Consider the following 25241-nt stretch of genomic DNA (forward strand, 5'->3'; position numbering starts at 1 on the left):
CGGGATCCATTGCGCCACAATGCATGGAATCTTCTGCATTCTTTGATGCTGCATGGAATCCACTGCATTCAATTGGGATGCTTTGGGCCATGCTGCATATAATCCAGTGCATTCAATCGGGATGCATTTGGCCTCGCTCCATGGACTCCACTGCATACAATAAGGATCAATTACAACACAATGCATGGAATCCTCTGCATTCAATGATGCTCCATTGAATCCAGTGCACTCAATCAGGATGCTTTGGGCCATGCTCTATAAAATCCACTGCATTCAATAGGGTTCCAACACTTCACGCTGCATGGAATCCACTGCATTCAATCAGGATGCTTTGGGCCATGCTTAATAAATTCCACTGCATTCAACAACGCTGCATGGAATCCACCGAATTTAACTGGGATACATTATACTAAGCTGGATCGAATCCACTGCATTCAATCAGGATGCATTTTACCACATTGCATGGAGTTCACTGCATTCAATCATGCTGCACGTAATCCACTGCATTCAATCAGGATGCTTTGGGCCATGCTGCATAAAATCCACTGCATTCAATCATGCTGCACGTAATCCACTGCATTCAATCGGGATGCATTTTACCAGGCTGCATGGAATCCACTGCATTCAATCACGCTGCATGGAATCCACTGCATTCAATCACGCTGCATGGAATCCACTGTATTCAATCAGGATGCATTTTAATAAGCTGCATGGAATCCATTCAGTCATCACGCTGCATGGACTCCGCTGCATACAGTCGGGATCCATTACGCCACAATGCATGGAATCCTCTGCATTCAATCGGGATGCATTTTACCAGGCTGCATGGAATCCACTGCATTCAATCACGCTGCATGGAATCCACTGCATTTAATCAAGCTGCATGGAATCCACTGCATTCAATCAGGATGCATTTTACCAGGCTGCCTGGAATCCATGCATTCATCACACTGCATGGACTCCACTGCATACAATCGGGATCCATTGCGCCACAATGCATTGAATACTCTGCATTCAATGATGCTCCATGGACTCCACTGCATTCAATCAGGATGCTTTGGGCCATGCTGCATAAAATCCACTGCATTCAATCATGCTGCATGGAATCCACTGCATTCAATCATGCTGCATAATATCCACTGCATTCAAAATATTCCATTTCTTCACGCTGCATGGAATCCACTGCATTCAATCGGGATGCTTTGGGCCATGCTGCAAAAAATCCACTGCAATCAATCAGGATGCATTGGCCCTCGCTGCATGGACTCCACTGCATACAATCCGGATCCATTGCGCCACAATGCATGGAATCGTCTGCATTCAATGATGCTGCATGGAATCCACTGCATTCCATCGGGATGCATTTTACCACACTGCATGAAGTACACTGCATTCAATCACAATGGATGGATCCAATGCATTCAATCGGGATGCTTTGGGCCATGCTGCAGAAAATCCACTGCATTCAATGACGCTGCATGGAATCGACTGCATTCAATCATGCTGCATATAATCCACTTCTTACAATAGGGTTCAATTTCTTCACGCTGCATGGAATCCACTGCATTCAATCACGCTGCATGGAATCCACTACATTCAATCGGGATGCATGTTCCCACGCTGCATGGAGTACACTGCATTCAATCAAAATGCATGGAATCCACTGCATTCAATCGGGATGCTTTGGGCCATGCTGCATACAATCCACTGCATTCAATCAGGATGCTTTGGGCCATGCTGCATAAAATCCACTGCATTCAATCATGCTGCACGTAATCCACTGCATTCAATCGGGATGCATTTTACCAGGCTGCATGGAATCCACTGCATTCAATCACGCTGCATGGAATCCACTGCATTCAATCGGGATGCATTTTACCAGGCTGCCTGGAATCCACTGCATTCAATCACGCTGCATGGAATCCACTGCATTCAATCACGCTGCATGGAATCCACTGTATTCAATCAGGATGCATTTTAATAAGCTGCATGGAATCCATTCAGTCATCACGCTGCATGGACTCCGCTGCATACAGTCGGGATCCATTACGCCACAATGCATGGAATCCTCTGCATTCAATCGGGATGCATTTTACCAGGCTGCATGGAATCCACTGCATTCAATCACGCTGCATGGAATCCACTGCATTTAATCAAGCTGCATGGAATCCACTGCATTCAATCAGGATGCATTTTACCAGGCTGCCTGGAATCCATGCATTCATCACACTGCATGGACTCCACTGCATACAATCGGGATCCATTGCGCCACAATGCATTGAATACTCTGCATTCAATGATGCTCCATGGACTCCACTGCATTCAATCAGGATGCTTTGGGCCATGCTGCATAAAATCCACTGCATTCAATCATGCTGCATGGAATCCACTGCATTCAATCATGCTGCATAATATCCACTGCATTCAAAATATTCCATTTCTTCACGCTGCATGGAATCCACTGCATTCAATCGGGATGATTTGGGCCATGCTGCAAAAAATCCACTGCAATCAATCAGGATGCATTGGCCCTCGCTGCATGGACTCCACTGCATACAATCCGGATCCATTGCGCCACAATGCATGGAATCGTCTGCATTCAATGATGCTGCATGGAATCCACTGCATTCCATCGGGATGCATTTTACCACACTGCATGAAGTACACTGCATTCAATCACAATGGATGGATCCAATGCATTCAATCGGGATGCTTTGGGCCATGCTGCAGAAAATCCACTGCATTCAATGACGCTGCATGGAATCGACTGCATTCAATCATGCTGCATATAATCCACTTCTTACAATAGGGTTCAATTTCTTCACGCTGCATGGAATCCACTGCATTCAATCACGCTGCATGGAATCCACTACATTCAATCGGGATGCATGTTCCCACGCTGCATGGAGTACACTGCATTCAATCAAAATGCATGGAATCCACTGCATTCAATCGGGATGCTTTGGGCCATGCTGCATACAATCCACTGCATTCAATCGGGATGCATTGGGCCTCACTGCATGGACTCCACTGCATATAATCGGGATCCATTACACCACAATGCATGGAATCATCTGCTTTCAATGACGCTGCATGGAATCCACTGCATTCAATCGGGATGCATTTTACCAGGCTGCATGGAATCCATGCATTCATCACGCTGCATGGACTCCACTGCATACAATCGGGATCCATTGCGCCACAATGCATGGAATCCTCTGCATTCAATCAGGATGCTTTGGGCCATGCTGCATAAAATCCACTGCATTCAATCATGCTCCATTAAATCCACTGCATTCAATCAGGCTGCATAAAATACACTGCATTCAATAGGGTTCCATTACTTCACACTTCATGGAATACAGTGCATTCAATCACGCTTCATGGAATCCACTGCATTCAATCGGGATTCATTTTACCACGCTGCATGGAGTTCACTGCATTCAATCACAATGCATGGAATCCACTGCATTCAATCGGGATGCTTTGGGCCATGCCTCATAAAATCCACTGCATTCCATCGGGATGCCTTGGGCCTCGCTGCATGGACTCCATTGCATACAATCAGGATCCATTGCGCCACAATGCTTGGAATCCTCGCATTCATTGAGGCTTCATGGAATCCACTGTATTCAATCGGGATGCTTTGGGCCATGCTATATAAAATCCACTGCATCAATCATGCTGCATAATATTCACTGCATTCAATGGTGTACCTTTTCTTCACACTGCATGGAATACACTGCATTCAATCACGCTGTATGGAATAAACTGCATTCAATCGGGATGCATTTAACCACGCTGCATGAATTACAGTGCATTCAATGACGCTGCATGGAATCCACTGCATTCAATCGGGATGCTTTGGGGCATGCTTCATGAAATCCACTGCATTCAATCATGCTGCATGGAATCCACTGCATTCAATAGGGTTCCATTTCTTCACGCTAAATGGAATACAGTGCATGCAATCACGCTCCATGGACTCCACTGCATACAATCTGGATCCATTGAGCCACAATGAATGGAATCCTCTGTATTCAATGACGCTGCATGGAATCCACTGCGGTGAATCAGGATGCTTTGGGCCATGCCGCATATAATCTACTGCATTCAATTGGGAAGCATTTGGCCTCGCTGCATTGACTCCACTTGATAAAATCGGGATCCATTGCGCCACAATGCATGGAATCCTCTGAATTCAATGACGCTGCATGGAATCCACTGCAATCAATCGGGATGCTTTGGGCCATGCTGCATAAAATCCACTGCATGCAATCATGCTGCATGGAATCCACTGCATTCAATAGGGTTCCATTGCTTCATGCTGCATGGAATCCACTGCATTCAATCACGCTGCATGGAATCCACTGCATTCAATCGGGATGCATTTTACCACGCTGAATGGAGTACACTGCATTCAATCACAATGCATGGACTCCACTGCATTCAATCGGGATGCTTTGGGCCATGCTGAATAAAATCCACTGCATTCAATCATGCTGCATGGAATCCACTGCATTCAATCATGCTGCATAATATCCACTGCATTCAAAATATTCCATTTCTTCACGCTGCATGGAATCCACTGCATTCAATCGGGATGATTTGGGCCATGCTGCAAAAAATCCACTGCAATCAATCAGGATGCATTGGCCCTCGCTGCATGGACTCCACTGCATACAATCCGGATCCATTGCGCCACAATGCATGGAATAGTCTGCATTCAATGATGCTGCATGGAATCCACTGCATTCCATCGGGATGCATTTTACCACACTGCATGAAGTACACTGCATTCAATCACAATGGATGGATCCAATGCATTCAATCGGGATGCTTTGGGCCATGCTGCAGAAAATCCACTGCATTCAATGACGCTGCATGGAATCGACTGCATTCAATCATGCTGCATATAATCCACTTCTTACAATAGGGTTCAATTTCTTCACGCTGCATGGAATCGACTGCATTCAATCACGCTGCATGGAATCCACTACATTCAATCGGGATGCATGTTCCCACGCTGCATGGAGTACACTGCATTCAATCAAAATGCATGGAATCCACTGCATTCAATCGGGATGCTTTGGGCCATGCTGCATACAATCCACTGCATTCAATCGGGATGCATTGGGCCTCACTGCATGGACTCCACTGCATATAATCGGGATCCATTACACCACAATGCATGGAATCATCTGCATTCAATGACGCTGCATGGAATCCACTGCATTCAATCGGGATGCATTTTACCAGGCTGCATGGAATCCATGCATTCATCACGCTGCATGGACTCCACTGCATACAATCGGGATCCATTGCGCCACAATGCATGGAATCCTCTGCATTCAATCAGGATGCTTTGGGCCATGCTGCATAAAATCCACTGCATTCAATCATGCTCCATTAAATCCACTGCATTCAATCAGGCTGCATAAAATACACTGCATTCAATAGGGTTCCATTACTTCACACTTCATGGAATACAGTGCATTCAATCACGCTTCATGGAATCCACTGCATTCAATCGGGATTCATTTTACCACGCTGCATGGAGTTCACTGCATTCAATCACAATGCATGGAATCCACTGCATTCAATCGGGATGCTTTGGGCCATGCCTCATAAAATCCACTGCATTCAATCGGGATGCCTTGGGCCTCGCTGCATGGACTCCACTGCATACAATCAGGATCCATTGCGCCACAATGCTTGGAATCCTCGCATTCATTGAGGCTTCATGGAATCCACTGTATTCAATCGGGATGCTTTGGGCCATGCTATATAAAATCCACTGCATCAATCATGCTGCATAATATTCACTGCATTCAATGGTGTACCTTTTCTTCACACTGCATGGAATAAACTGCATTCAATCACGCTGTATGGAATAAACTGCATTCAATCGGGATGCATTTAACCACGCTGCATGAATTACACTGCATTCAATGACGCTGCATGGAATCCACTGCATTCAATCGGGATGCTTTGGGGCATGCTTCATGAAATCCACTGCATTCAATCATGCTGCATGGAATCCACTGCATTCAATAGGGTTCCATTTCTTCACGCTGAATGGAATACAGTGCATGCAATCACGCTCCATGGACTCCACTGCATACAATCTGGATCCATTGAGCCACAATGAATGGAATCCTCTGTATTCAATGACGCTGCATGGAATCCACTGCGGTGAATCAGGATGCTTTGGGCCATGCCGCATATAATCTACTGCATTCAATTGGGAAGCATTTGGCCTCGCTGCATTGACTCCACTTGATAAAATCGGGATCCATTGCGCCACAATGCATGGAATCCTCTGAATTCAATGACGCTGCATGGAATCCACTGCAATCAATCGGGATGCTTTGGGCCATGCTGCATAAAATCCACTGCATGCAATCATGCTGCATGGAATCCACTGCATTCAATAGGGTTCCATTGCTTCATGCTGCATGGAATCCACTGCATTCAATCACGCTGCATGGAATCCACTGCATTCAATCGGGATGCATTTTACCACGCTGAATGGAGTACACTGCATTCAATCACAATGCATGGAATCCACTGCATTGAATCGGGATGCTTTGGGCCATGCTGCATAAAATCCTCTGCATTCAATCATGCTGCATAAAATCCACTGCATTCAATAGGGTTCCATTTCTTCACACTACATGGAATACACTGCATTCAATCACGCTGTATGGAATAAACTGCATTCAATCCGGATGCATTTAACCACGCTGCATGGATTACACTTCATTCAATCACAGTGCATGGAATCCACTGCATTCTATCAGGATGCTTTGGGCCATGCTGAATAAAATCCACTGCATTCAATCATGCTGCATGGAATCCACTGCATTCAATCGGGATGCAATTTACCACGCTGAATGGAGTACACTGCATTCAATCATGCTGCAGGGATTCCCCTGCATTCAATCGGGATGCTTTGGATCATGCTGCAAAAAAATCCACTGCATTCAATCGGGATGCATTGGGCCTCGCTTCATGGACTCCAGTGCATACAGTCGGGATCCATTGCACCACAATGCATGGAATCCTCTGCATTCAATGACGCTGCATGGAATCCACTGCATTCAATCGGGATGCTTTGGGCCATGCCTCATAAAATCCACTTCATTCAATGACGCTGCATGGAATCGACTGCATTCAATCATGCTGCATATAATCCACTGCTTACAATAGGGTTCAATTTCTTCACGCTGCATGGAATCCACTGCATTCAATCACGCTGCATGGAATCCACTGCATTCAATCAGGATGCATGTTCCCACGCTGCATGGAGTACACTGCATTCAATCAAAATGCATGGAATCCACTGCATTCAATCGGGATGCTTTGGGCCATGCTGCATACAATCCACTGCATTCAATCGGGATGCATTGGGCCTCACTGCATGGACTCCACTGCATATAATCGGGATCCATTACACCACAATGCATGGAATCATCTGCATTCAATGACGCTGCATGGAATCCACTGCATTCAATCGGGATGCCTTTTACCAGGCTGCATGGAATCCATGCATTCATCACGCTGCATGGACTCCACTGCATACAATCGGGATCCATTGCGCCACAATGCATGGAATACTCTGCATTCAATAATGCTCCATGGACTCCACTGCATTCAATCAGGATGCTTTGGGCCATGCTGCATAAAATCCACTGCATTCAATCATGCTCCATTAAATCCACTGCATTCAATCAGGCTGCATAAAATACACTGCATTCAATAGGGTTCCATTACTTCACACTTCATGGAATACAGTGCATTCAATCACGCTTCATGGAATCAACTGCATTCAATCAGGATTCATTTTACCACGCTGCATGGAGTTCACTGCATTCAATCACAATGCATGGAATCCACTGCATTCAATCGGGATGCTTTGGGCCATGCCTCATAAAATCCACTGCATTCAACGACGCTGCATGGAATCCACCGAATTTAACTGGGATACATTATACTAAGCTGTATCGAATCCACTGCATTCAATCAGGATGCATTTTACCATATGGCATGGAGTTCACTGCATTCAATCATGCTACACGTAATCCACTGCATTCAATCAGGATGCTTTGGGCCATGCTGCATAAAATCCACTGCATTCAATCATGCTGCATGGAATCCACTGCATTCATTAGGGTTCCTTTTCTTCACGCTGAATGGAATACAGTGCATGCAATCACGCTCCATGGACTCCACTGCATACAATCTGGATCCATTGAGCCACAATGAATGGAATCCTCTGTATTCAATGACGCTGCATGGAATCCACTGCGGTGAATCAGGATGCTTTGGGCCATGCCGCATATAATCTACTGCATTCAATTGGGAAGCATTTGGCCTCGCTGCATTGACTCCACTTGATAAAATCGGGATCCATTGCGCCACAATGCATGGAATCCTCTGAATTCAATGACGCTGCATGGAATCCACTGCAATCAATCGGGATGCTTTGGGCCATGCTGCATAAAATCCACTGCATGCAATCATGCTGCATGGAATCCACTGCATTCAATAGGGTTCCATTGCTTCATGCTGCATGGAATCCACTGCATTCAATCACGCTGCATGGAATCCACTGCATTCAATCGGGATGCATTTTACCAGGCTGAATGGAGTACACTGCATTCAATCAAAATGCATTGAATCCACTGCATTCAATCGGGATGCTTTGGGCCATGCTTCAAACAATCCACTGCATTCAATCGGGATGCATTGGACCTCACTGCATGGACTCCACTGCAAATAATCGGGATCCATTACACCACAATGCATGGAATCATCTGCATTCAATGACGCTGCATGGAATCCACTGCATTCAATCGGGATGCATTTTACCAGGCTGCATGGAATCCATGCATTCATCACGCTGCATGGACTCCACTGCATACAATCGGGATCCATTGCGCCACAATGCATGGAATCCTCTGCATTCAATCAGGATGCTTTGGGCCATGCTGCATAAAATCCACTGCATTCAATCATGCTCCATTAAATCCACTGCATTCAATCAGGCTGCATAAAATACACTGCATTCAATAGGGTTCCATTACTTCACACTTCATGGAATACAGTGCATTCAATCACGCTTCATGGAATCCACTGCATTCAATCGGGATTCATTTTACCACGCTGCATGGAGTTCACTGCATTCAATCACAATGCATGGAATCCACTGCATTCAATCGGGATGCTTTGGGCCATGCCGCATAAAATCCACTGCATTCCATCGGGATGCATTGGGCCTCGCTGCATGGACTCCACTGCATACAATAGGGATCCATTGCGCCACAATGCATGGAATCTTCTGCATTCTTTGATGCTGCATGGAATCCACTGCATTCAATTGGGATGCTTTGGGCCATGCTGCATATAATCCAGTGCATTCAATCGGGATGCATTTGGCCTCGCTCCATGGACTCCACTGCATACAATAAGGATCAATTGCAACACAATGCATGGAATCCTCTGCATTCAATGATGCTCCATTGAATCCAGTGCACTCAATCAGGATGCTTTGGGCCATGCTGCATAAAATCCACTGCATTCAATAGAGTTCCAACACTTCACGCTGCATGGAATCCACTGCATTCAATCAGGATGCTTTGGGCCATGCTTAATAAATTCCACTGCATTCAACAACGCTGCATGGAATCCACCGAATTTAATTGGGATACATTATACTAAGCTGGATCGAATCCACTGCATTCAATCAGGATGCATTTTACCACATTGCATGGAGTTCACTGCATTCAATCATGCTGCACGTAATCCACTGCATTCAATCAGGATGCTTTGGGCCATGCTGCATAAAATCCACTGCATTCAATCATGCTGCACGTAATCCACTGCATTCAATCGGGATGCATTTTACCAGGCTGCATGGAATCCACTGCATTCAATCACGCTGCATGGAATCCACTGCATTCAATCGGGATGCATTTTACCAGGCTGCATGGAATCCACTGCATTCAATCACGCTGCATGGAATCCACTGCATTCAATCACGCTGCATGGAATCCACTGTATTCAATCAGGATGCATTTTAATAAGCTGCATGGAATCCATTCAGTCATCACGCTGCATGGACTCCGCTGCATACAGTCGGGATCCATTACGCCACAATGCATGGAATCCTCTGCATTCAATCGGGATGCATTTTACCAGGCTGCATGGAATCCACTGCATTCAATCACGCTGCATGGAATCCACTGCATTTAATCAAGCTGCATGGAATCCACTGCATTCAATCAGGATGCATTTTACCAGGCTGCCTGGAATCCATGCATTCATCACACTGCATGGACTCCACTGCATACAATCGGGATCCATTGCGCCACAATGCATTGAATACTCTGCATTCAATGATGCTCCATGGACTCCACTGCATTCAATCAGGATGCTTTGGGCCATGCTGCATAAAATCCACTGCATTCAATCATGCTGCATGGAATCCACTGCATTCAATCATGCTGCATAATATCCACTGCATTCAAAATATTCCATTTCTTCGCGCTGCATGGAATCCACTGCATTCAATCGGGATGATTTGGGCCATGCTGCAAAAAATCCACTGCAATCAATCAGGATGCATTGGCCCTCGCTGCATGGACTCCACTGCATACAATCCGGATCCATTGCGCCACAATGCATGGAATAGTCTGCATTCAATGATGCTGCATGGAATCCACTGCATTCCATCGGGATGCATTTTACCACACTGCATGGAGTACACTGCATTCAATCACAATGGATGGATCCAATGCATTCAATCGGGATGCTTTGGGCCATGCTGCAGAAAATCCACTGCATTCAATGACGCTGCATGGAATCGACTGCATTCAATCATGCTGCATATAATCCACTTCTTACAATAGGGTTCAATTTCTTCACGCTGCATGGAATCCACTGCATTCAATCACGCTGCATGGAATCCACTACATTCAATCGGGATGCATGTTCCCACGCTGCATGGAGTACACTGCATTCAATCAAAATGCATGGAATCCACTGCATTCAATCGGGATGCTTTGGGCCATGCTGCATACAATCCACTGCATTCAATCGGGATGCATTGGGCCTCACTGCATGGACTCCACTGCATATAATCGGGATCCATTACACCACAATGCATGGAATCATCTGCATTCAATGACGCTGCATGGAATCCACTGCATTCAATCGGGATGCATTTTACCAGGCTGCATGGAATCCATGCATTCATCACGCTGCATGGACTCCACTGCATACAATCGGGATCCATTGCGCCACAATGCATGGAATCCTCTGCATTCAATCAGGATGCTTTGGGCCATGCTGCATAAAATCCACTGCATTCAATCATGCTCCATTAAATCCACTGCATTCAATCAGGCTGCATAAAATACACTGCATTCAATAGGGTTCCATTACTTCACACTTCATGGAATACAGTGCATTCAATCACGCTTCATGGAATCCACTGCATTCAATCGGGATTCATTTTACCACGCTGCATGGAGTTCACTGCATTCAATCACAATGCATGGAATCCACTGCATTCAATCGGGATGCTTTGGGCCATGCCTCATAAAATCCACTGCATTCAATCGGGATGCCTTTGGCCTCGCTGCATGGACTCCACTGCATACAATCAGGATCCATTGCGCCACAATGCTTGGAATCCTCGCATTCATTGAGGCTTCATGGAATCCACTGTATTCAATCGGGATGCTTTGGGCCATGCTATATAAACTCCACTGCATCAATCATGCTGCATAATATTCACTGCATTCTATAGTGTACCTTTTCTTCACACTGCATGGAATACACTGCATTCAATCACGCTGTATGGAATAAACTGCATTCAATCGGGATGCATTTAACCACGCTGCATGGATTACACTGCATTCAATGACGCTGCATGGAATCCACTGCATTCAATCGGGATGCCTTTTACCAGGCTGCATGGAATCCATGCATTCATCACGCTGCATGGACTCCACTGCATACAATCGGGATCCATTGCGCCACAATGCATGGAATACTCTGCATTCAATAATGCTCCATGGACTCCACTGCATTCAATCAGGATGCTTTGGGCCATGCTGCATAAAATCCACTGCATTCAATCATGCTCCATTAAATCCACTGCATTCAATCAGGCTGCATAAAATACACTGCATTCAATAGGGTTCCATTACTTCACACTTCATGGAATACAGTGCATTCAATCACGCTTCATGGAATCAACTGCATTCAATCAGGATTCATTTTACCACGCTGCATGGAGTTCACTGCATTCAATCACAATGCATGGAATCCACTGCATTCAATCGGGATGCTTTGGGCCATGCCTCATAAAATCCACTGCATTCAACGACGCTGCATGGAATCCACCGAATTTAACTGGGATACATTATACTAAGCTGTATCGAATCCACTGCATTCAATCAGGATGCATTTTACCATATTGCATGGAGTTCACTGCATTCAATCATGCTACACGTAATCCACTGCATTCAATCAGGATGCTTTGGGCCATGCTGCATAAAATCCACTGCATTCAATCATGCTGCATGGAATCCACTGCATTCATTAGGGTTCCATTTCTTCACGCTGAATGGAATACAGTGCATGCAATCACGCTCCATGGACTCCACTGCATACAATCTGGATCCATTGAGCCACAATGAATGGAATCCTCTGTATTCAATGACGCTGCATGGAATCCACTGCGGTGAATCAGGATGCTTTGGGCCATGCCGCATATAATCTACTGCATTCAATTGGGAAGCATTTGGCCTCGCTGCATTGACTCCACTTGATAAAATCGGGATCCATTGCGCCACAATGCATGGAATCCTCTGAATTCAATGACGCTGCATGGAATCCACTGCAATCAATCGGGATGCTTTGGGCCATGCTGCATAAAATCCACTGCATGCAATCATGCTGCATGGAATCCACTGCATTCAATAGGGTTCCATTGCTTCATGCTGCATGGAATCCACTGCATTCAATCACGCTGCATGGAATCCACTGCATTCAATCGGGATGCATTTTACCAGGCTGAATGGAGTACACTGCATTCAATCAAAATGCATGGAATCCACTGCATTCAATCGGGATGCTTTGGGCCATGCTTCAAACAATCCACTGCATTCAATCGGGATGCATTGGGCCTCACTGCATGGACTCCACTGCATATAATCGGGATCCATTACACCACAATGCATGGAATCATCTGCATTCAATGACGCTGCATGGAATCCACTGCATTCAATCGGGATGCATTTTACCAGGCTGCATGGAATCCATGCATTCATCACGCTGCATGGACTCCACTGCATACAATCGGGATCCATTGCGCCACAATGCATGGAATCCTCTGCATTCAATCAGGATGCTTTGGGCCATGCTGCATAAAATCCACTGCATTCAATCATGCTCCATTAAATCCACTGCATTCAATCAGGCTGCATAAAATACACTGCATTCAATAGGGTTCCATTACTTCACACTTCATGGAATACAGTGCATTCAATCACGCTTCATGGAATCCACTGCATTCAATCGGGATTCATTTTACCACGCTGCATGGAGTTCACTGCATTCAATCACAATGCATGGAATCCACTGCATTCAATCGGGATGCTTTGGGCCATGCCGCATAAAATCCACTGCATTCCATCGGGATGCATTGGGCCTCGCTGCATGGACTCCACTGCATACAATAGGGATCCATTGCGCCACAATGCATGGAATCTTCTGCATTCTTTGATGCTGCATGGAATCCACTGCATTCAATTGGGATGCTTTGGGCCATGCTGCATATAATCCAGTGCATTCAATCGGGATGCATTTGGCCTCGCTCCATGGACTCCACTGCATACAATAAGGATCAATTGCAACACAATGCATGGAATCCTCTGCATTCAATGATGCTCCATTGAATCCAGTGCACTCAATCAGGATGCTTTGGGCCATGCTGCATAAAATCCACTGCATTCAATAGGGCTCCAACACTTCACGCTGCATGGAATCCACTGCATTCAATCAGGATGCTTTGGGCCATGCTTAATAAATTCCACTGCATTCAACAACGCTGCATGGAATCCACCGAATTTAATTGGGATACATTATACTAAGCTGGATCGAATCCACTGCATTCAATCAGGATGCATTTTACCACATTGCATGGAGTTCACTGCATTCAATCATGCTGCACGTAATCCACTGCATTCAATCAGGATGCTTTGGGCCATGCTGCATAAAATCCACTGCATTCAATCATGCTGCACGTAATCCACTGCATTCAATCGGGATGCATTTTACCAGGCTGCATGGAATCCACTGCATTCAATCACGCTGCATGGAATCCACTGCATTCAATCGGGATGCATTTTACCAGGCTGCATGGAATCCACTGCATTCAATCACGCTGCATGGAATCCACTGCATTCAATCACGCTGCATGGAATCCACTGTATTCAATCAGGATGCATTTTAATAAGCTGCATGGAATCCATTCAGTCATCACGCTGCATGGACTCCGCTGCATACAGTCGGGATCCATTACGCCACAATGCATGGAATCCTCTGCATTCAATCGGGATGCATTTTACCAGGCTGCATGGAATCCACTGCATTCAATCACGCTGCATGGAATCCACTGCATTTAATCAAGCTGCATGGAATCCACTGCATTCAATCAGGATGCATTTTACCAGGCTGCCTGGAATCCATGCATTCATCACACTGCATGGACTCCACTGCATACAATCGGGATCCATTGCGCCACAATGCATTGAATACTCTGCATTCAATGATGCTCCATGGACTCCACTGCATTCAATCAGGATGCTTTGGGCCATGCTGCATAAAATCCACTGCATTCAATCATGCTGCATGGAATCCACTGCATTCAATCATGCTGCATAATATCCACTGCATTCAAAATATTCCATTTCTTCACGCTGCATGGAATCCACTGCATTCAATCGGGATGCTTTGGGCCATGCTGCAAAAAATCCACTGCAATCAATCAGGATGCATTGGCCCTCGCTGCATGGACTCCACTGCATACAATCGGATCCATTGCGCCACAATGCATGGAATCCTCTGCATTCAATGATGCTGCATGGAATCCACTGCATTCCATCGGGATGCATTTTACCACACTGCATGAAGTACACTGCATTCAATCACAATGGATGGATCCAATGCATTCAATCGGGATGCTTTGGGCCATGCTGCAGAAAATCCTCTGCATTCAATGACGCTGCATGGAATCGACTGCATTCAATCATGCTGCATATAATCCACTGCTTACAATAGGGTTCAATTTCTTCACGCTGCATGGAATCCACTGCATTCAATCACGCTGCATGGAATCCACTACATTCAATCGGGATGCATGTTCCCACGCTGCATGGAGTACACTGCATTCAATCAAAATGCATGGAATCCACTGCATTCAATCGGGATGCTTTGGGCCATGCTGCATACAATCCACTGCATTCAATCGGGATGCATTGGGCCTCACTGCATGGACTCCACTGCATATAATCGGGATCCATTACACCACAATGCATGGAATCATCTGCATTCAATGACGCTGCATGGAATCCACTGCATTCAATTGGGATGCATTTTACCAGGCTGCATGGAATCCATGCATTCATCACGCTGCATGGACTCCACTGCATACAATCGGGATCCATTGCGCCACAATGCATGGAATCCTCTGCATTCAATCAGGATGCTTTGGGCCATGCTGCATAAAATCCACTGCATTCAATCATGCTCCATTAAATCCACTGCATTCAATCAGGCTGCATAAAATACACTGCATTCAATAGGGTTCCATTACTTCACACTTCATGGAATACAGTGCATTCAATCACGCTTCATGGAATCCACTGCATTCAATCGGGATTCATTTTACCACGCTGCATGGAGTTCACTGCATTCAATCACAATGCATGGAATCCACTGCATTCAATCGGGATGCTTTGGGCCATGCCTCATAAAATCCACTGCATTCAATCGGGATGCCTTTGGCCTCGCTGCATGGACTCCACTGCATACAATCAGGATCCATTGCGCCACAATGCTTGGAATCCTCGCATTCATTGAGGCTTCATGGAATCCACTGTATTCAATCGGGATGCTTTGGGCCATGCTATATAAAATCCACTGCATCAATCATGCTGCATAATATTCACTGCATTCTATAGTGTACCTTTTCTTCACACTGCATGGAATACACTGCATTCAATCACGCTGTATGGAATAAACTGCATTCAATCGGGATGCATTTAACCACGCTGCATGGATTACACTGCATTCAATGACGCTGCATGGAATCCACTGCATTCAATCGGGATGCTTTGGGGCATGCTTCATGAAATCCACTGCATTCAATCATGCTGCATGGAATCCACTGCATTCAATAGGGTTCCATTTCTTCACGCTGAATGGAATACAGTGCATGCAATCACGCTCCATGGACTCCACTGCATACAATCTGGATCCATTGAGCCACAATGAATGGAATCCTCTGTATTCAATGACGCTGCATGGAATCCACTGCGGTGAATCAGGATGCTTTGGGCCATGCCGCATATAATCTACTGCATTCAATTGGGAAGCATTTGGCCTCGCTGCATTGACTCCACTTGATAAAATCGGGATCCATTGCGCCACAATGCATGGAATCCTCTGAATTCAATGACGCTGCATGGAATCCACTGCAATCAATCGGGATGCTTTGGGCCATGCTGCATAAAATCCACTGCATGCAATCATGCTGCATGGAATCCACTGCATTCAATAGGGTTCCATTGCTTCATGCTGCATGGAATCCACTGCATTCAATCACGCTGCATGGAATCCACTGCATTCAATCGGGATGCATTTTACCACGCTGAATGGAGTACACTGCATTCAAGCACAATGCATGGAATCCACTGCATTGAATCGGGATGCTTTGGGCCATGCTGCATAAAATCCTCTGCATTCAATCATGCTGCATAAAATCCACTGCATTCAATAGGGTTCCATTTCTTCACACTACATGGAATAGACTGCATTCAATCACGCTGCATGGAATAAACTGCATTCAATCCGGATGCTTTGGGCCATGCCTCATAAAATCCACTTCATTCAATGACGCTGCATGGAATCGACTGCATTCAATCATGCTGCATATAATCCACTGCTTACAATAGGGTTCAATTTCTTCACGCTGCATGGAATCCACTGCATTCAATCACGCTGCATGGAATCCACTGCATTCAATCAGGATGCATGTTCCCACGCTGCATGGAGTACACTGCATTCAATCAAAATGCATGGAATCCACTGCATTCAATCGGGATGCTTTGGGCCATGCTGCATACAATCCACTGCATTCAATCGGGATGCATTGGGCCTCACTGCATGGACTCCACTGCATATAATCGGGATCCATTACACCACAATGCATGGAATCATCTGCATTCAATGACGCTGCATGGAATCCACTGCATTCAATCGGGATGCCTTTTACCAGGCTGCATGGAATCCATGCATTCATCACGCTGCATGGACTCCACTGCATACAATCGGGATCCATTGCGCCACAATGCATGGAATACTCTGCATTCAATAATGCTCCATGGACTCCACTGCATTCAATCAGGATGCTTTGGGCCATGCTGCATAAAATCCACTGCATTCAATCATGCTCCATTAAATCCACTGCATTCAATCAGGCTGCATAAAATACACTGCATTCAATAGGGTTCCATTACTTCACACTTCATGGAATACAGTGCATTCAATCACGCTTCATGGAATCAACTGCATTCAATCAGGATTCATTTTACCACGCTGCATGGAGTTCACTGCATTCAATCACAATGCATGGAATCCACTGCATTCAATCGGGATGCTTTGGGCCATGCCTCATAAAATCCACTGCATTCAACGACGCTGCATGGAATCCACCGAATTTAACTGGGATACATTATACTAAGCTGTATCGAATCCACTGCATTCAATCAGGATGCATTTTACCATATTGCATGGAGTTCACTGCATTCAATCATGCTACACGTAATCCACTGCATTCAATCAGGATGCTTTGGGCCATGCTGCATAAAATCCACTGCATTCAATCATGCTGCATGGAATCCACTGCATTCATTAGGGTTCCATTTCTTCACGCTGAATGGAATACAGTGCATGCAATCACGCTCCATGGACTCCACTGCATACAATCTGGATCCATTGAGCCACAATGAATGGAATCCTCTGTATTCAATGACGCTGCATGGAATCCACTGCGGTGAATCAGGATGCTTTGGGCCATGCCGCATATAATCTACTGCATTCAATTGGGAAGCATTTGGCCTCGCTGCATTGACTCCACTTGATAAAATCGGGATCCATTGCGCCACAATGCATGGAATCCTCTGAATTCAATGACGCTGCATGGAATCCACTGCAATCAATCGGGATGCTTTGGGCCATGCTGCATAAAATCCACTGCATGCAATCATGCTGCATGGAATCCACTGCATTCAATAGGGTTCCATTGCTTCATGCTGCATGGAATCCACTGCATTCAATCACGCTGCATGGAATCCACTGCATTCAATCGGGATGCATTTTACCAGGCTGAATGGAGTACACTGCATTCAATCAAAATGCATGGAATCCACTGCATTCAATTGGGATTCTTTGGGCCATGCTGCATATAATCCAGTGCATTCAATCGGGATGCATTTGGCCTCGCTCCATGGACTCCACTGCATACAATAAGGATCAATTGCAACACAATGCATGGAATCCTCTGCATTCAATGATGCTCCATTGAATCCAGTGCACTCAACCAGGATGCTTTGGGCCATGCTGCATAAAATCCACTGCATTCAATAGGGTTCCAACACTTCACGCTGCATGGAATCCACTGCATTCAATCAGGATGCTTTGGGCCATGCTTAATAAATTCCACTGCATTCAACAACGCTGCATGGAATCCACCGAATTTAATTGGGATACATTATACTAAGCTGTATCGAATCCACTGCATTCAATCAGGATGCATTTTACCACATTGCATGGAGTTCACTGCATTCAATCATGCTGCACGTAATCCACTGCATTCAATCAGGATGCTTTGGGCCATGCTGCATAAAATCCACTGCATTCAATCATGCTGCACGTAATCCACTGCATTCAATCGGGATGCATTTTACCAGGCTGCATGGAATCCACTGCATTCAATCACGCTGCATGGAATCCACTGCATTCAATCGGGATGCATTTTACCAGGCTGCATGGAATCCACTGCATTCAATCACGCTGCATGGAATCCACTGCATTCAATCACGCTGCATGGAATCCACTGTATTCAATCAGGATGCATTTTAATAAGCTGCATGGAATCCATTCAGTCATCACGCTGCATGGACTCCGCTGCATACAGTCGGGATCCATTACGCCACAATGCATGGAATCCTCTGCATTCAATCGGGATGCATTTTACCAGGCTGCATGGAATCCACTGCATTCAATCACGCTGCATGGAATCCACTGCATTTAATCAAGCTGCATGGAATCCACTGCATTCAATCAGGATGCATTTTACCAGGCTGCCTGGAATCCATGCATTCATCACACTGCATGGACTCCACTGCATACAATCGGGATCCATTGCGCCACAATGCATTGAATACTCTGCATTCAATGATGCTCCATGGACTCCACTGCATTCAATCAGGATGCTTTGGGCCATGCTGCATAAAATCCACTGCATTCAATCATGCTGCATGGAATCCACTGCATTCAATCATGCTGCATAATATCCACTGCATTCAAAATATTCCATTTCTTCACGCTGCATGGAATCCACTGCATTCAATCGGGATGCTTTGGGCCATGCTGCAAAAAATCCACTGCAATCAATCAGGATGCATTGGCCCTCGCTGCATGGACTCCACTGCATACAATCGGATCCATTGCGCCACAATGCATGGAATCCTCTGCATTCAATGATGCTGCATGGAATCCACTGCATTCCATCGGGATGCATTTTACCACACTGCATGAAGTACACTGCATTCAATCACAATGGATGGATCCAATGCATTCAATCGGGATGCTTTGGGCCATGCTGCAGAAAATCCACTGCATTCAATGACGCTGCATGGAATCGACTGCATTCAATCATGCTGCATATAATCCACTTCTTACAATAGGGTTCAATTTCTTCACGCTGCATGGAATCCACTACATTCAATCGGGATGCATGTTCCCACGCTGCATGGAGTACACTGCATTCAATCAAAATGCATGGAATCCACTGCATTCAATCGGGATGCTTTGGGCCATGCTGCATACAATCCACTGCATTCAATCGGGATGCATTGGGCCTCACTGCATGGACTCCACTGCATATAATCGGGATCCATTACACCACAATGCATGGAATCATCTGCATTCAATGACGCTGCATGGAATCCACTGCATTCAATCGGGATGCATTTTACCAGGCTGCATGGAATCCATGCATTCATCACGCTGCATGGACTCCACTGCATACAATCGGGATCCATTGCGCCACAATGCATGGAATCCTCTGCATTCAATCAGGATGCTTTGGGCCATGCTGCATAAAATCCACTGCATTCAATCATGCTCCATTAAATCCACTGCATTCAATCAGGCTGCATAAAATACACTGCATTCAATAGGGTTCCATTACTTCACACTTCATGGAATACAGTGCATTCAATCACGCTTCATGGAATCCACTGCATTCAATCGGGATTCATTTTACCACGCTGCATGGAGTTCACTGCATTCAATCACAATGCATGGAATCCACTGCATTCAATCGGGATGCTTTGGGCCATGCCTCATAAAATCTACTGCATTCAATCGGGATGCCTTTGGCCTCGCTGCATGGACTCCACTGCATACAATCAGGATCCATTGCGCCACAATGCTTGGAATCCTCGCATTCATTGAGGCTTCATGGAATCCACTGTATTCAATCGGGATGCTTTGGGCCATGCTATATAAAATCCACTGCATCAATCATGCTGCATAATATTCACTGCATTCTATAGTGTACCTTTTCTTCACACTGCATGGAATACACTGCATTCAATCACGCTGTATGGAATAAACTGCATTCAATCGGGATGCATTTAACCACGCTGCATGGATTACACTGCATTCAATGACGCTGCATGGAATCCACTGCATTCAATCGGGATGCTTTGGGGCATGCTTCATGAAATCCACTGCATTCAATCATGCTGCATGGAATCCACTGCATTCAATAGGGTTCCATTTCTTCACGCTGAATGGAATACAGTGCATGCAATCACGCTCCATGGACTCCACTGCATACAATCTGGATCCATTGAGCCACAATGAATGGAATCCTCTGTATTCAATGACGCTGCATGGAATCCACTGCGGTGAATCAGGATGCTTTGGGCCATGCCGCATATAATCTACTGCATTCAATTGGGAAGCATTTGGCCTCGCTGCATTGACTCCACTTGATAAAATCGGGATCCATTGCGCCACAATGCATGGAATCCTCTGAATTCAATGACGCTGCATGGAATCCACTGCAATCAATCGGGATGCTTTGGGCCATGCTGCATAAAATCCACTGCATGCAATCATGCTGCATGGAATCCACTGCATTCAATAGGGTTCCATTGCTTCATGCTGCATGGAATCCACTGCATTCAATCACGCTGCATGGAATCCACTGCATTCAATCGGGATGCATTTTACCACGCTGAATGGAGTACACTGCATTCAATCACAATGCATGGAATCCACTGCATTGAATCGGGATGCTTTGGGCCATGCTGCATAAAATCCTCTGCATTCAATCATGCTGCATAAAATCCACTGCATTCAATAGGGTTCCATTTCTTCACACTACATGGAATAGACTGCATTCAATCACGCTGCATGGAATAAACTGCATTCAATCCGGATGCTTTGGGCCATGCCTCATAAAATCCACTTCATTCAATGACGCTGCATGGAATCGACTGCATTCAATCATGCTGCATATAATCCACTGCTTACAATAGGGTTCAATTTCTTCACGCTGCATGGAATCCACTGCATTCAATCACGCTGCATGGAATCCACTGCATTCAATCAGGATGCATGTTCCCACGCTGCATGGAGTACACTGCATTCAATCAAAATGCATGGAATCCACTGCATTCAATCGGGATGCTTTGGGCCATGCTGCATACAATCCACTGCATTCAATCGGGATGCATTGGGCCTCACTGCATGGACTCCACTGCATATAATCGGGATCCATTACACCACAATGCATGGAATCATCTGCATTCAATGACGCTGCATGGAATCCACTGCATTCAATCGGGATGCCTTTTACCAGGCTGCATGGAATCCATGCATTCATCACGCTGCATGGACTCCACTGCATACAATCGGGATCCATTGCGCCACAATGCATGGAATACTCTGCATTCAATAATGCTCCATGGACTCCACTGCATTCAATCAGGATGCTTTGGGCCATGCTGCATAAAATCCACTGCATTCAATCATGCTCCATTAAATGCACTGCATTCAATCAGGCTGCATAAAATACACTGCATTCAATAGTGTTCCATTACTTCACACTTCATGGAATACAGTGCATTCAATCACGCTTCATGGAATCAACTGCATTCAATCAGGATTCATTTTACCACGCTGCATGGAGTTCACTGCATTCAATCACAATGCATGGAATCCACTGCATTCAATCGGGATGCTTTGGGCCATGCCTCATAAAATCCACTGCATTCAACGACGCTGCATGGAATCCACCGAATTTAACTGGGATACATTATACTAAGCTGTATCGAATCCACTGCATTCAATCAGGATGCATTTTACCATATTGCATGGAGTTCACTGCATTCAATCATGCTACACGTAATCCACTGCATTCAATCAGGATGCTTTGGGCCATGCTGCATAAAATCCACTGCATTCAATCATGCTGCATGGAATCCACTGCATTCATTAGGGTTCCATTTCTTCACGCTGAATGGAATACAGTGCATGCAATCACGCTCCATGGACTCCACTGCATACAATCTGGATCCATTGAGCCACAATGAATGGAATCCTCTGTATTCAATGACGCTGCATGGAATCCACTGCGGTGAATCAGGATGCTTTGGGCCATGCCGCATATAATCTACTGCATTCAATTGGGAAGCATTTGGCCTCGCTGCGTTGACTCCACTTGATAAAATCGGGATCCTTTGCGCCACAATGCATGGAATCCTCTGAATTCAATGACGCTGCATGGAATCCACTGCAATCAATCGGGATGCTTTGGGCCATGCTGCATAAAATCCACTGCATGCAATCATGCTGCATGGAATCCACTGCATTCAATAGGGTTCCATTGCTTCATGCTGCATGGAATCCACTGCATTCAATCACGCTGCATGGAATCCACTGCATTCAATCGGGATGCATTTTACCAGGCTGAATGGAGTACACTGCATTCAATCAAAATGCATGGAATCCACTGCATTCAATCGGGATGCTTTGGGCCATGCTTCAAACAATCCACTGCATTCAATCGGGATGCATTGGGCCTCACTGCATGGACTCCACTGCAAATAATCGGGATCCATTACACCACAATGCATGGAATCATCTGCATTCAATGACGCTGCATGGAATCCACTGCATTCAATCGGGATGCATTTTACCAGGCTGCATGGAATCCATGCATTCATCACGCTGCATGGACTCCACTGCATACAATCGGGATCCATTGCGCCACAATGCATGGAATCCTCTGCATTCAATCAGGATGCTTTGGGCCATGCTGCATAAAATCCACTGCATTCAATCATGCTCCATTAAATCCACTGCATTCAATCAGGCTGCATAAAATACACTGCATTCAATAGGGTTCCATTACTTCACACTTCATGGAATACAGTGCATTCAATCACGCTTCATGGAATCCACTGCATTCAATCGGGATTCATTTTACCACGCTGCATGGAGTTCACTGCATTCAATCACAATGCATGGAATCCACTGCATTCAATCGGGATGCTTTGGGCCATGCCGCATAAAATCCACTGCATTCCATCGGGATGCATTGGGCCTCGCTGCATGGACTCCACTGCATACAATAGGGATCCATTGCGCCACAATGCATGGAATCTTCTGCATTCTTTGATGCTGCATGGAATCCACTGCATTCAATTGGGATGCTTTGGGCCATGCTGCATATAATCCAGTGCATTCAATCGGGATGCATTTGGCCTCGCTCCATGGACTCCACTGCATACAATAAGGATCAATTGCAACACAATGCATGGAATCCTCTGCATTCAATGATGCTCCATTGAATCCAGTGCACTCAATCAGGATGCTTTGGGCCATGCTGCATAAAATCCACTGCATTCAATAGGGTTCCAACACTTCACGCTGCATGGAATCCACTGCATTCAATCAGGATGCTTTGGGCCATGCTTAATAAATTCCACTGCATTCAACAACGCTGCATGGAATCCACCGAATTTAATTGGGATACATTATACTAAGCTGTATCGAATCCACTGCATTCAATCAGGATGCATTTTACCACATTGCATGGAGTTCACTGCATTCAATCATGCTGCACGTAATCCACTGCATTCAATCAGGATGCTTTGGGCCATGCTGCATAAAATCCACTGCATTCAATCATGCTGCACGTAATCCACTGCATTCAATCGGGATGCATTTTACCAGGCTGCATGGAATCCACTGCATTCAATCACGCTGCATGGAATCCACTGCATTCAATCGGGATGCATTTTACCAGGCTGCATGGAATCCACTGCATTCAATCACGCTGCATGGAATCCACTGCATTCAATCACGCTGCATGGAATCCACTGTATTCAATCAGGATGCATTTTAATAAGCTGCATGGAATCCATTCAGTCATCACGCTGCATGGACTCCGCTGCATACAGTCGGGATCCATTACGCCACAATGCATGGAATCCTCTGCATTCAATCGGGATGCATTTTACCAGGCTGCATGGAATCCACTGCATTCAATCACGCTGCATGGAATCCACTGCATTTAATCAAGCTGCATGGAATCCACTGCATTCAATCAGGATGCATTTTACCAGGCTGCCTGGAATCCATGC

The sequence above is a fragment of the Sus scrofa genome, chromosome 16 (assembly GCF_054392235.1).
Source record: "Sus scrofa isolate SSC_HxYL_T2T_F1_AM1 chromosome 16, Sscrofa_HxYL_maternal_Yorkshire_Landrace_v2.0, whole genome shotgun sequence".
NCBI classification, from domain to species: Eukaryota; Metazoa; Chordata; class Mammalia; order Artiodactyla; family Suidae; genus Sus; species Sus scrofa.